The sequence below is a fragment of the Talpa occidentalis genome, unplaced genomic scaffold (assembly GCF_014898055.3).
Source record: "Talpa occidentalis isolate TD23 unplaced genomic scaffold, MPIMG_talOcc4v2.1 talOcc4.6, whole genome shotgun sequence".
Lineage (NCBI taxonomy): Eukaryota > Metazoa > Chordata > Mammalia > Eulipotyphla > Talpidae > Talpa > Talpa occidentalis.
Genome location: NW_023604972.1, coordinates 121,671,248 through 121,684,684, shown reverse-complemented (window position 1 = coordinate 121,684,684; position 13,437 = coordinate 121,671,248).

Below are 13,437 nucleotides of genomic sequence, written 5' to 3'. Positions count from 1 at the left end.
AAGGAAATTACAGATTCTAGTCTCACATGAGGAATTAAGCTCAGAACAATACAGTATTTTACAATCCAGTACAAGCTGCATTTATCCAGAGCTTTTCATGAGTGGCATCTTAAAGCTCTTTATGACCCTTTTTTAAAAAAAGGGGGGAAGGAAAAAATGTAAAAGAGAAAACCATCTAGAAACCCAAGCCCCACTGGACTAAATGAGGCATTGAGAGTGAATAGGACTTAACAGTGGCCTTCAGAATGGGAACAGAAGTCCCACTCGGATGGAACAAGAACAACAGAATCAAAGGAAATCACTGCTCAGAGAGGACTGCACGGGGCTTGAAATGTAGCCCTGGGCACTTGCCCACTGGCGGGCAATGCAGTCTGTGACGCGCACAGTGAGCCCTGGGCAGGGTCAGGAGATAGGGCTCTGACACCCATGTGAGTGCAGATGGGGCCAGAAGGCCACCTGAAGATGATCAGCAGCAGGATCAATATTTGCCCTACCCCTTGAGCCTGCCCCTGTCCGTGGCCACTGCACAGGAAGTGGTTCTGATCCATGCCTCTGAACCCCACCCTTATCAGAGCCACCCTTCCCAAGCACCCGGGACTCACACTGGGTCACTGTAGAGGCCAGCCATGCCTGCCCTTCCTGGAGGTTCCTCATGCTTTTTCCTCCCCACATAGACTCTTGCTTGCTTTCACCCTGCCTCCCAAGCCCCTACCTCCAGCTCCCCCGCAGGTCCTGTCTCAGCAGTCAGTTCTCTGCTGGACTTTGCTGAGGAAGCCATTCCTTTAGGTATTACAGGATGACCATCATTGAACATGATGTGTACGTTGACCAAGAAAAAAATTCTACATTTTTCACAGTTGCAAAATGTCTACCTCTGCCCTGCCAGGACCTTCTAGAGGGGTTGGCATCAGTAGACAAGGTCTCCTGCTCACTGTTAAAAACTGTGGCAAGAAACAAAGGGGGGCCTCCCTGGTGGTGCAGGGGGTTAAGACACAGCCTGTGGAGCTGTCCGCAGCCTCTGCAGCACGAATTTGAGCCCCTGGCCAGCCAGGGAGCAACCCACATGGCACAGCAGACCTCTCCTGACTCGCCCGCTGCTCCCCTCAGCAGTGTACTTCGTCAGTCTGCCTGTTCTGTTCCCCGCTCTGTCTCTGGTGAATCCTCGCACTCCCCACACCTCTGGCCTGTACCCCAGCTCTTGTATGCATAAATAAATCTTTTTTAAAAATTTAAAAAAATAAAGGGAACATAGCAAAAGTGCATAGGACAAGCCCCTGCCATATTTTGAAATAACCTAGAGTCCTTACATCTTCCCAAACACAGCAAAATCTGGCTGAATCAGCTCTGTAAGATTAAGGGATTGCTTTGAAGTTATAAACTTTATCAACTAAGATTGTTAGAAACTGACCTCTTTTAATTAACTGAAAATGTTAGAAATTGTCTATATATCTTCTTTCCTTGGTTAAAAAAATATACTTATGTGTTCTTCCTGCACCCAGAACTCACCTTTTTAAACAGGTCTGAGGACCAGGGAGGGAAACTGATAATGGTTTCCAGAAAAATCTGATAATGGTTTCCCTGGCCCATTTCCTCCATTTGGGTCTGAATGACTTCTTTAATAAATTTCTCTTTCACTGAACTTTGAATTCACTTATGGTGGTGATTATTTCAGTGGGTAATTATCTCAAAAAAAAAAAATTATGTCTTAAGGACATCTATGAGTAGTACTCAGAAGAGAGACCTGGAAATTCCACGTAGCTGGAGGATGTTCTCATTAAATCTCACCCACTACAGATACTCAGATTAGATGCTGCTGAGGTGCACAGCAGAGGAATGTCTTTATGAACATGGGAGGTGTGAGAGGCTCATCTCCCCAAGATGAGTAAAACTACCAGGGACTGTGAGCCAGTCCCTGGATGACTCAGTGACTTTAGATTTTAAAAAAAACTTCTGGCTACTGAGTTGAAATGAAGTTTCTGAACAGGCTCCTTAATAGTTTGGGGTCCCTGGATACCCCTTAGTTTCACCCAGCATCAGTTTTTGTTCCCGGAATGGGAAAGAGCCTTCTGGTAATAGGCCCAGGTGGTTCATCTCGTCCTAACTTTAACCAGCTGTGTGACCTTGAACAAATCACTTTTTTGCTCCTTATTTTCCTTGTCTGAAATACAAGCTTATTGAATGAAATGATCTCTAAAGTCCTTCGTGGATGTGTTATGCCAGCACAATAGCACCAAAAAATATGTTCAACCCTCTGGACTATGACTCCACTGTTTTTGAAACTTCCCATCCATTTCCATTTTAAAAACAAACAATGTCTCCTAAATCTTATGAGTACTAAGACACAGATACAGAGGTGTAAAAATGAAGGTCAAAAGAATCACAGGCAACTGGAGTGCATTACACAATTAGCTGTGACTTGCCGAAATGCATATCCACTTTTGCCACAAAACTAATGTCATAGTAACTGGACAGAGGAGATGCCTTGTTCTCTTCTGGAACCTACTATTATCCTATTATCCCAGTGACCCTCAGTGTCCTCCTGACAGCTCATTGTGCAAAGGAAACAGAATTAATGGAGAAGGTGCAAATGCCTTCTACCATTTATGTTCCCCCCCCCCCCCCGCCCCGAGTGCCTTGAACAGCCAGTGCACACTTTTGACTGGAGCAGGCTTCCTTTCACGCCCAGAGCCCACTGTGCCTGGACTCTTAGCAGGCAGGAAGTGACAACACCCCTGGAAGCAGTCCATTGCCACTGTCTGATGGGAGCTGACAGATAAATACCTACGCACACCTTCACCTCTGTGTGGGTGTACCTCGCTGTCTGCCCAGGCTCCTAGCAGAATTTCACTCTAATTGCCCACAGTGGTAATCCACTAAACAAGACACCCTCTAGTGACTGCCCCGCTTCCTCTTTCTCTTGTAGGTATTTCCTGCCCAAGGGAGCTATTTTCACTCAAATGACAATCAGCTCTTGGGGGCAGGGGAGTGCAAACTAAGACAAATGGTTCAGCTCTTAAAGGTATAGATTTGTTCAGGGATTGATCTGAGGCTTCATTTAGTTTCTCATTTATTCACTCAACAAATATTTGTTGTGCTCCTACAAATCAGGTGTGGAGCCCAATGCTGGAAACATAAATATACTCGTCCTGTGGAAGATGGGTATCTGGCTGAGAATCTCATGTGACAGAGTTAGCTGTGACAGGGCAAGGATTGAAGAGACCACGTGGGCCAACACTTGCTGGACAGAGCAAGGTCCAGGCGCTCTGGCTGGGTAGCTCAAGATGAAAGACATAGCTCTGAGAAGCCTCTAACCCAACATGCGCTGCATCCCCCAGCCCCCAGCAACACAAAAGCCTCTTTATGTAATGAGGCCTGAGAAGGTAGTTCTGCTCAGGGGACTGTGCAGCAGGAATAAAGAGCCATGCTGCATCCTTGTGTTTGTCCAGGTGTCTGTACACATCAGAGGAACTTTTGGGGGCTGACCTGCCACAGGGGCTCATCCGGACCTTTGAAGCCTGCCGCCCTTTGGCCGGTCCTCCTGCCTAGCAGCCTGGGAAATGATGCTGCACCAACAGTGGGCCCCCGAGAATGTCACGGAGGGCAGTGTGCTCCTGAGGGACAAAGGGAAGCATGCAGACCTCCCTGTGCCATTTGAGGTCCCAGGGAGAACTCAACATTTAAAAGGAAAACATCAAATAAAAGTGACAGGGTTTCAGAATTGAGAAACTGAGGACTGCAGCAGCTGAGTAAATGTCCTCCACACAGTTGCCTTCCAGGAGGGCTTGCAGAGGTTATTGCAATGAAGACGTTGGGCCCCAGAGATTCTCATCTTGCCTTAGTCAGAGGTGCAAGAGGGGCCTTTTTTCCTTTCTTCAGTGCCACAGATGCTAACTGAGAGCTGATTCATAATATTTGCCCCAGCCCAGATCTGGAATTTCTGCTTTAGATTTACACATGCCAAAATGACATTCTGAAACCTCAATTTTAATAGACATCAGTTATCAGAATCATAACTTGGGCTAAATGATGATGAAATTTAACATTTAGTCAAATAATCAAAATGACTATTTAAGCACATTTTTTGCAATTCCATATATATTTATAGTTAAGGGGAGAGAGAATTATATTTGTGTCTGCTTCTCTTCTTAATGATATTCTTCCACTTCTTTAGGGGTCTGCCTGAAAGTCAGACTATTTTATTTCAGGCCACACTGGGGAGGAGGGGAAGAAAAGGAGAGGATGAGGCAACAGACAGTAGCCTTCCTCTCCTGTGCAGTGCAGCCATGAGGGGGAGACAGACACAGCAGGGCGAGTCCACTGCTGAGCCATCTCTGCCACCAAACCCCAGGCGTAGGGACCTCTGCCACTCACTGGCCCCATGAATGAAGACAGTCATAGTCTGAGCTCTCATTTCTCCTGATGACAAAATACAAGTATTATGTTCACAAATGAAATCTGACCACTTATTAATCGATTTTATTAAGTGATAATTGATTTTACTGAGTGACATTTATTAACTTACTTGATTTTGAACATTAAAGGTCAAATCTTACACAAATTCATTTCTGGTGATAAAGTTTATTACTAAAAGGATGGTGTAAGAGAAATGGCGTGAACACAATGACCTAGTACAGAATTCCAGAGATTTTTTTTCTTCCCAGTGAAAAACAGCACGAGTTCTGGGTGTGCCCTATGTGGGGGTGGGGGTGTCACACAAAATGGAATAAGACACTGTTCCACCCACTCAGAGACCAGATATGCTGGTTAAAAGACTAAGGCAAATACCAAAACAGTACAGTATAATTTAGTAATTTAGAGGAAATAGAGCCAGCCAATGATACAGGAACTTAGAAGAGGTAGAGACCATCTTGGTTATAAATAGTTTCATTCATTCAACATGTGAACCTACCCAGGCCAGGCACTGCATTGACAGTAAGCAGGAAAGACCCTCCTCATGAAGCCTGCAGTCCAGCAGAGAGAGACAGAAAATAAACAGTAAATAAGTAAACTAATTTTTTTTAAGTGGCTTTAAACGCTAAGGAAATAGAATAGGGAAATAAACTAATGCATCTGGGTGGGCCTCTGCAAGAATCCTGACTTTCACAACGAAAGGAAGGGGCCCCTGGGGGGTTCTGAGCAGCACAGTGTCATGATCTGATCGACATTTTAATAGGATCAGTCTGGACTGAGAACAGCCAGAGGTTTGGAGGAGATATTGAAACCATCTTAGTTACTGTGTGTTGAGCAAGCCCTACATGACTGACATGCTGATCATCTTGAATCATGAATTCCCAAATGTATTCTCCTATCAACACTCAAGTTGATATTATTATTATCCCTAGTATACTGGCAAACAAACTGAAGCGGAAAAGCTCAACTGTTTGTTGAAAATCTCATGCCAACAGGAGGTAAAGCCTCACATGTGTCCATTGTTCCAAACACTAGCCTCCCTCCTCCAAGGCAGCCCTGCTACACTGGGCATCTGGCTTTTTTCTATATGCCACCCTCACGAGATGGACCTCTTGGTCAAAAATTAAGAGTCCTTAATGTTTGAAGCAATCCTTGGGAAGTTCATGCATCATAACACCAACGAGCACTCTCTGTCCCACCCAAGCCAAGAAAAATTCGACTATTCTATTCAAGGCACTGCTGAAAGGAATACAAATGATAAAGCATATGAAGTCAAAAATTTTGCAACGTAATATAGTAGGAGTTATGAGATATATATCTGTGCTTTAAAAAATACAGATCAGGCAAAAAGAGCCAGGCAGACAAAAAGTCAATTGAGTTTAAAACAGTCTGTTCATTGTCCTTCAAACACACCATGCTCATGTGAGAGTTTATGCCTGACTCTGGCATACTGGCCCTCACAGGTCTTTGTTATTCTCTTAAGAAATTTGCTGAGGGCCTCCCTGGTGGCACAGCGGTTGAGCGCTGGGTTGCGAAGCTGCCTGCAGCCTCTGCAGCGCCGGTTCGATCCCCGGCTGCTCCCCGGCCACCAAAGGAGGGTCCCACATGGCACGCAGACCTCTCCTGCCGCCCGCTGCTCCCCTCAGCAGTGTACTTCGGTCCTTCTGCCTGCTCTGCTCCCCGCTCTGGCTCTGGTGAATTCTCTCACCCTCCCGCGCTTCTGACTGTACCCAGTGCTTGTATGTATAAATAAATAAACAAACAAACAAATAAATAAATCTTTAAATAAAAAAAAGATTTAATGTTGATAAAGCCATTTAAAAAAAAAGAAATTTTCTGAGCACTTATCGTTATCATCCTCATTTCAGAGATGAAAAGCCAAGGCTAGAAAAAGCAATTACAAAGTTGCACAGCAATATATCATCTTGGAATCCAACACAAATACAAATTCAGAGACTGCTGACCATATCACACTGTCACCTGAACAGTGGGAGAAGGGGAGAGGAGAGGAGCGGTTTTTAATATAAGGACTGACTCCAGCGCAATTAGAGCATCTAAAGGGTAGTGAAGCAGAGTGAGGTACCTCTAACCCAAAGGTAAGACAACTGCAGTCAAAGTTTAAGTAGGCCAGGATAAGTCAGCAGGGGGTCAGGTGTCGAGCTGTGTAGTAGGTCCAAAACCAGGGAGGGATCTGATTAAAGCCTAGATATAAAGCCCAAAGTGTGCTGCTAATGGGATATATGGCAGGAAAAGAAATGGAAGAAGCCTTGGGAGAAGGTTATAAGATCAAGGTGCAGGATAAAAGAAGAGCATATATACGAAAGAGGACAATGTCACCAAGGGAACTTGGTAGTATTTCTTGAATAGATGTATGGCGGAAGGGCAGGCCCTCTGTAAGGCCTTGGGGCAAATGCCAGCTGATGTAACGGCAGAATGACATGGGCAACAATTGGTGATGAGTTGATGGAGACCAATGTGGAATTAAATCTCTCTGTGCTCAGATGGGGACTCAGTATTCTCTTTCACAGACCCATGTGGGATCCTGAAAGCCTGTGCTGTGAGGACTACTCTTTATTATCCAGGGTTCCTGGCCACACTTAGCCATTTTATATCATTATTTAACTCATCCAATCCCAATATTTTGGAACCTTACAAAGAGATTGATTGATTGACAGATTGGCTGATTTAGCTGAAATTTCCCTGTACAAACCTTATCTCAAAAAGAATTTTGTGGCATATGTTTTACATGAAATCTTGCAATATTTTTATCCAATAGTTCATTTCTCAAGCACTGGATTTTGTAAGAGGATTAAAATAAATTCCTTCAATTTCTACTCTTTTGCAATATATGGAACATATGGGATATATGTGAAGCATTTTGCATGATTTCTATGAACTCATGTTTCTTGTTTTTAAACCATGACAGTATTATATCTTCTCAGTCCCAAATGATTAAAATGCTTGGCAATTATTTATTTTACCACAATCAAACCCAGGCAGGGTTCTGAGCCCTGAAGAATGTTACATATAGTAAAGACGGGTCAGTATATTCATCATCATTGCTCTCTTCCTGTCGATGCCCCATTGCTGCAATTTGTCCCATGTGATCACGTGATGACCTTGTGGCTGGGTCAGGGAAGAGGAGCAAATGGAGGCTAAGTAGGCCTGACTGAACTTAGTCATTTCCTTCTCTCATAGTTGGATGAAGACCTTATCTCCTACTTCAAGGCTCATATAATACAAGCCGAGGTTAAGATTTTCCCCCTTTTCCAGCTGGGAAGATAAACTTCTCAAAAAAGGGAAGCTATAAAGGAAAGTTAAGGTACATTTAAATTTCAGTTTCTGGAAACATGAGGACAAGGCATAGCTTGATGGATTGGTATCAAATTTGTCTTTAATGACTCTTATCCTACATACCTATCTTATTACAGCAGCTGCAGAAGCACTAACAATCCCAAATGTACCTTAAAAGGGTACAGTAGGAATAAATAATGCATGAAGGGTTTCCTGACAGCTCTGTCAGACTTAAATTTTGGAACACACGGGCTATGGCTCAGAGTCTCCTGAGTGACAGGTCCCACGAGTGCTATCACTGACATTATATATTAAATTTATTAAAAAGGAAAATCTATTTCAAGCTTGAAAACTCTTACTTTCGTTTTACCATATTTAACAGTCTAGAGTCGCACTGTCCAGCTGGATCCCACTTAATGGTTGTTGAGCCCTGGACATGGCTAGTCTGAATTGAGATGATCTGTAAGTGTAAAAACACCAGATTTTGAAGACTTCATACTAAACCAAGAATGTAAAAGAGCTCATTAATAAATTTCAGAGTGCTTATGCATTGACATGTCATCATTTCTTTGACTATTTAAGTTAAATAAAATATATTATTAAAATTCATTTTACCTAGTTCTGTTACTTTTTTAATGTAACTTTTATAAAGTTTAGAATTATATGCATGGCCCGCACGAGTGGCTTACATTCCATTTCTATGTTGTAGTAGGGAGCTGGAGAACACTTTTATTTCAAGAATTGTGAAGAGCTTGAGATTTTTCTCCATTTGCAAGCTAAGAAGTCACCTAGCCACAGTTGAAAGATGCTAGCAAAGACACACAAGACCCCTGCATGAAAGACAAGGATAGCTGATTGCTCACACCCACAGGAGTAGCCAGAGTATCAGCATATTTGCACCAGTTCACCAACCGATGAAATGGCGAACCAGTTGGTGAGGTGAAAAAGGCCAGATGACAACTGTCATGTGTACATGTAGTGTACTATATCACAGAGGGAAACTCAGAACTTCGAGAACTTAAATCTTGATAAAGTGTAATAAGCAAACCTATCCTTTGCTCTGGAGAAAGACACTACCTTTATCTTATAGGTTCTTGACTGTACAAACATCCTTGAAAAGATACTCCAGAAAAAAGATAGTTGCCATTGCTTACAAGATGGGTAGACATGTGAGATAGCAGAGAATTACTCTACCAACAGTGTTATTTCTATTTTCTTATTTTCTTAGACTGTACCATTTCTCTTTGGGGATGTTATATTTCTATAGACTAATTTAATATATATTGTTAGAAAGCCAACAATAGCTCTGATTCACTGTAACTTTCTGAAAGGATTTGTCATTTTCTTTTTGAATTGCACACGATAACGTATCTTCTGACTCACTTCTGTCCTCTGAAAAGAGCCCTTTCCCTGAAATCATTACATTCAAAATCTACTTCCAGGACCACAGGCAGTGTTTTAGAAAAGCGATAGAGAAATCAGAAAATTCAATAAAAATAGGTTGTTTCTTTGGACATAAAAGTAATAGTTGGAAGCAGTAGCACTTTAAAATCATTTGTTTAAATAATGATTGGAAATCTCCTTAAAGCTTGACTCAAGTCTCAGTTTCCATGACAGCACACAGGTCTGAGCAGGCTCTGCCTTGTATCCTGGAACATTGTACCTTCAAAGCATTTCACAAACATCAAGTAGTAGGTTTTCACAATGCAGAGGTGAGCTTGATCACTAAGTGCTATTATCAAAATTTGACTGGCTTAATTCAGTTGCCTCAGGCCCCAGAAGTCAAAGTCAAAAGCAGGAGATGGATCTAGAATATCTGGCTTCCAGGCTGTAAAAAGACTCCTGGATCAAGTCTATTTTCTCTTGTATATGAAACCACCCCCCTCTGTCCTTTTAAATAGAGGCAGTAATACTATCATACTAAAGTTGTCTATTCTGTTGCTTAAATACTATTTTTCATTTTTATAATTATCACTGTTTAATATTTTTCATTCATTAAAATTGGTAGCAGATGCACACTAAAAATAAAACTAAAGGGGGTTAGGATGCAGTAAAATGCATTCTTCATTCTTCCTCTGTCATCTAATCACCCAGTTCTTCCATCTGGAGTATCTTTCTTTATGGATTTCTAGTAAATACCTCCTCCAGATAGACCATAGCATTACAAACATGCCCTCTGTTATATGCAATGAATATACTCTATACACTTTTCTGCAATCTTGTTTTTCTCAGTTATTAATCTTGGAAATTATTCCATATCCTTACCCTCAGCACATCATTCTTTTAACTGTTCTAAATTTATTTCATCTATTTCTTATTGAGAGCATGTAGGTTGTTTTCAATATTTGCTACTACAAGTTGCAAGGTATGGTTTCAGGTAGACCCCAAAGAAACTTACCTTTCCTATGTTTCCATAAGAGCAGAAGGAAGGAATACATTTAATAAGACCTCAAAAGGACAAATGGAAACCTGCATGTATTTTTATCATTTTAACTGGTAGCATGGAATCATAAGATTTTGTCTGACCTATTCAAGTATGTTGTTGATAAGAATAATTTTCCTGATCAATTTAATTGTTTAGATCAGTAATTAGAGTATTTTCCACCCATTAATATGACTACATTGAAACAAACAAAAAACTTGTTACAAGTGCTAACAAGGATGCAGAGCCAGAACTCTTACATATAGGAGAAGAAATATGGGAAAGCCACTTTGGAAAACACTGGCAGCTTACTACACAGCTAAACATACACTTACCACATGACACAGGTATTTCCCCAAGAGAAATGAAAACATATCTACACAAAGGCACTTATAAGAAGGCTTATAGTGGTTTTATTCACAAATCTCCCCAAACTGGAAATAACCCAAATGTCTATCAAGTGGTGAATGCATAAATATATTGTAATCCTACCCTATAATGGAGTAATATTCAGCAAGAAAAGGGAATGACCCTTTCATAACTGTAACAACACGAATGACTTTCAAAAGGATGAAGGGTAAGAGAAGTGCAAAAGCATTCTCCTGGGCCCTGAATAGGGTTAGTGGTGACAAGATATTTAGGGTTGTGGATTACACTGTGCCAACAGTGTCAAAGAATTCCAAGTGACAAAGATACCCTTGTATCACTTAATATATTTATTTTGTATGTATGCTTCTAATACATAGCACCCCTTAAAAGAAAATAGCACCTAGAGCGGTAGCCCTAAGGGGATATGCCCTACCTACTAAGGCCCTGGCTTCTTTCTCTATGCTCAAGTCACCAAGATAGCTCTAAAAATAAAAATGCTTTTGATAGGGATCATACTGCAACATAGTTCATTTAACACCATAATTATCTATTAACACTTTAGTAGGGACTTCTGTGTGAACAACGAGGATCAAGAATGGGTAATGCAACCCCATTTACAATTCATCCAAAAGTATTAAGTACTTAGGAATAAGTACTGAACAAAGGAGGTGAAAGATCTATTCAACAAAAACCATGAGTCTGTAAAAGAAATAAAAGAAGACACAAGGAAATGGAAAGATATTCCAGCTCATGGATCAGAAAAATTAGCATTGCTAAAATGATCTTTTTACCCATAGCAATATACAGATTCAGTGTAATCCCTGTAAGAGTTTCAATGACATTCTTCAAAGACATAGAGCAAACATTACTGAAATTTATATGGAACCACAAAAGATCTCAAATAGCCACAATAATCCTGACCAAAAAAGAGGAAGAATGGTGGTATCTATCACACTCCCAAATTTCAAACTATACTGCAAAAAATTCTCTCATGGAGATTTTTTCTGGTAGGGAAAAACAAATAGTAACCAAAATAAATGGGCCATTGAGGTAGCATATCAGGAAGTTAAAAGTGCTATGCAAAAACATCAATACAAAGCTAGATGAAAGATTAGGGACCACCACGATTGCATCTTTAACAGAATAGCCAAAAAAAAAAAAAAACTGGTGAAAAGACTTGAAGAAAGTAAAAAAGTGAGCCACAGGAATGTCTGGAGGAAGAGGATTCCTCTCAGAGGAAACTGCAAAGGCTCAGAGGCCATGTCAGAAGTGGATGCTGGAAAATGAACAAGACTTTCAGTGGGTCTGGGAGAGCAAGAAGAGGAGGAAGAAAAGCAGGAATTGCAGTCAAAAAAATCCAGCAAGAAGTCTAGAGGCTAAGGTACAAATGGAACTCAGGACTGAGGAGAAGTGGGACCCAATGTGACATCTTCAGGGCCAGCACCCTCTGTAGGTAGCAAAAGGTGGACCTGGAAAATCAGAGAATAACACCAGAAAAACGATAGAAACATAAACATCCTAATTGTGAAGTTCTCACATTTTCTATAGTTAATGAAGCACTTGACATGTCCATGATCTAATTTGGGCCTCATGACATGTTTTTCATGACAACACACACTCTGCTTATGTCATAGCTGAGAAAGTTGAGCCATCAAGAACTTTATCCAACAACAGGCTATTCTCATGGGAAAGAATCAGTTGCAGAGTCAGGAAAGCTGATTCTGAATTGAGAACTCTCTTCACTACACTAGTTTGCCATTTGCACAGATAACAGTAAAGTGCTAAGTAGAGAAACGCTAAGGATGGAGGGTGTGTTCTGTTGATCCTAGAGAAAATGAGACTTCAGCAGAGTTATAGTTTTACTTTCTTTTCTTACTCTTGTTTTAAATTTTTCACAAATGTATAAGTTACATACATACAAGTATACAAATTCCAGGTAGAGTTTGTAAAGGAAATTTAGTCTTCAAACTGACCACCAACTTGGGCTTCAAGAATACATGCAACAACAAGAGGAATAAATTCTTGCATAGATGTTCTTTTAGGTACACATGAACCTCTCATTAATTCTGTGCCTGGGCTTCCAGAGTGAGATCGTATGCCTCTCTGCATACCACAAAAATGACCGCCTTGAGACATTCCTTACAGTTCAGCAACAAGTTCAACGCCAACCTTGCTGTCACTGCCAGGACTGGGTAGCCAACTGATCAGACTATCTGGACGGCATTTAAAGGAAATTTCAAGTGTTCATTGTGCAAAAAAGCAACCTTTTAGAAACATGAAGCTTAGGCCCTTTACGAATTTGTTTTCTTTTATTTTTGAATAATGACTTTACTATGAGAGGTCCATACTGTGTACAGGAAGGTAGAGCACCAATTCATAGAAACAAACAAACAGAAAATACCCATGGTAAAGAAATTGAAGAGAGGAATGGCTAGATTTCTCCTTCTCTTTCTTCTTTTTTCTCTTCTACCTCCTCCCTTCTTTCCTTCCAAGACTAAAGAGCTTGAGCAATTTTTTTTTTTCCTGATTCTAGTACATCATGAGGCCACAGAATTGAAGAAAGAATTGTCCATGCTAGGATGACAGGTGAGAGTGTCCATTTTTCAGAGCAGACTTTTCTGTCCTCTGGCTGAGGTGAAATATGTCCTCCAGTACAATACACACGTCATGGAGCCAAAGAGAATTAACACTCCTCTTTCCAGCTCTGTCTTTATACAGATGACATCAGGACAGTTACCCAAGTCATTACAAACAAGTCAGGAACAACATGGCTAGACCTTGAGGGGATTGTCCTAAATTAAATAAGTCAGAAAGAAAAGATAAATACTGTGTGGTTTCAAGTCATTTGTGGAATATAAAGAAAACAAAAGCAAAACTCTTAGACTCTAATAACAGAGGTGGTTACCAGATGGGCAACAGTGGGTAAGGAATGGATAGAAGAG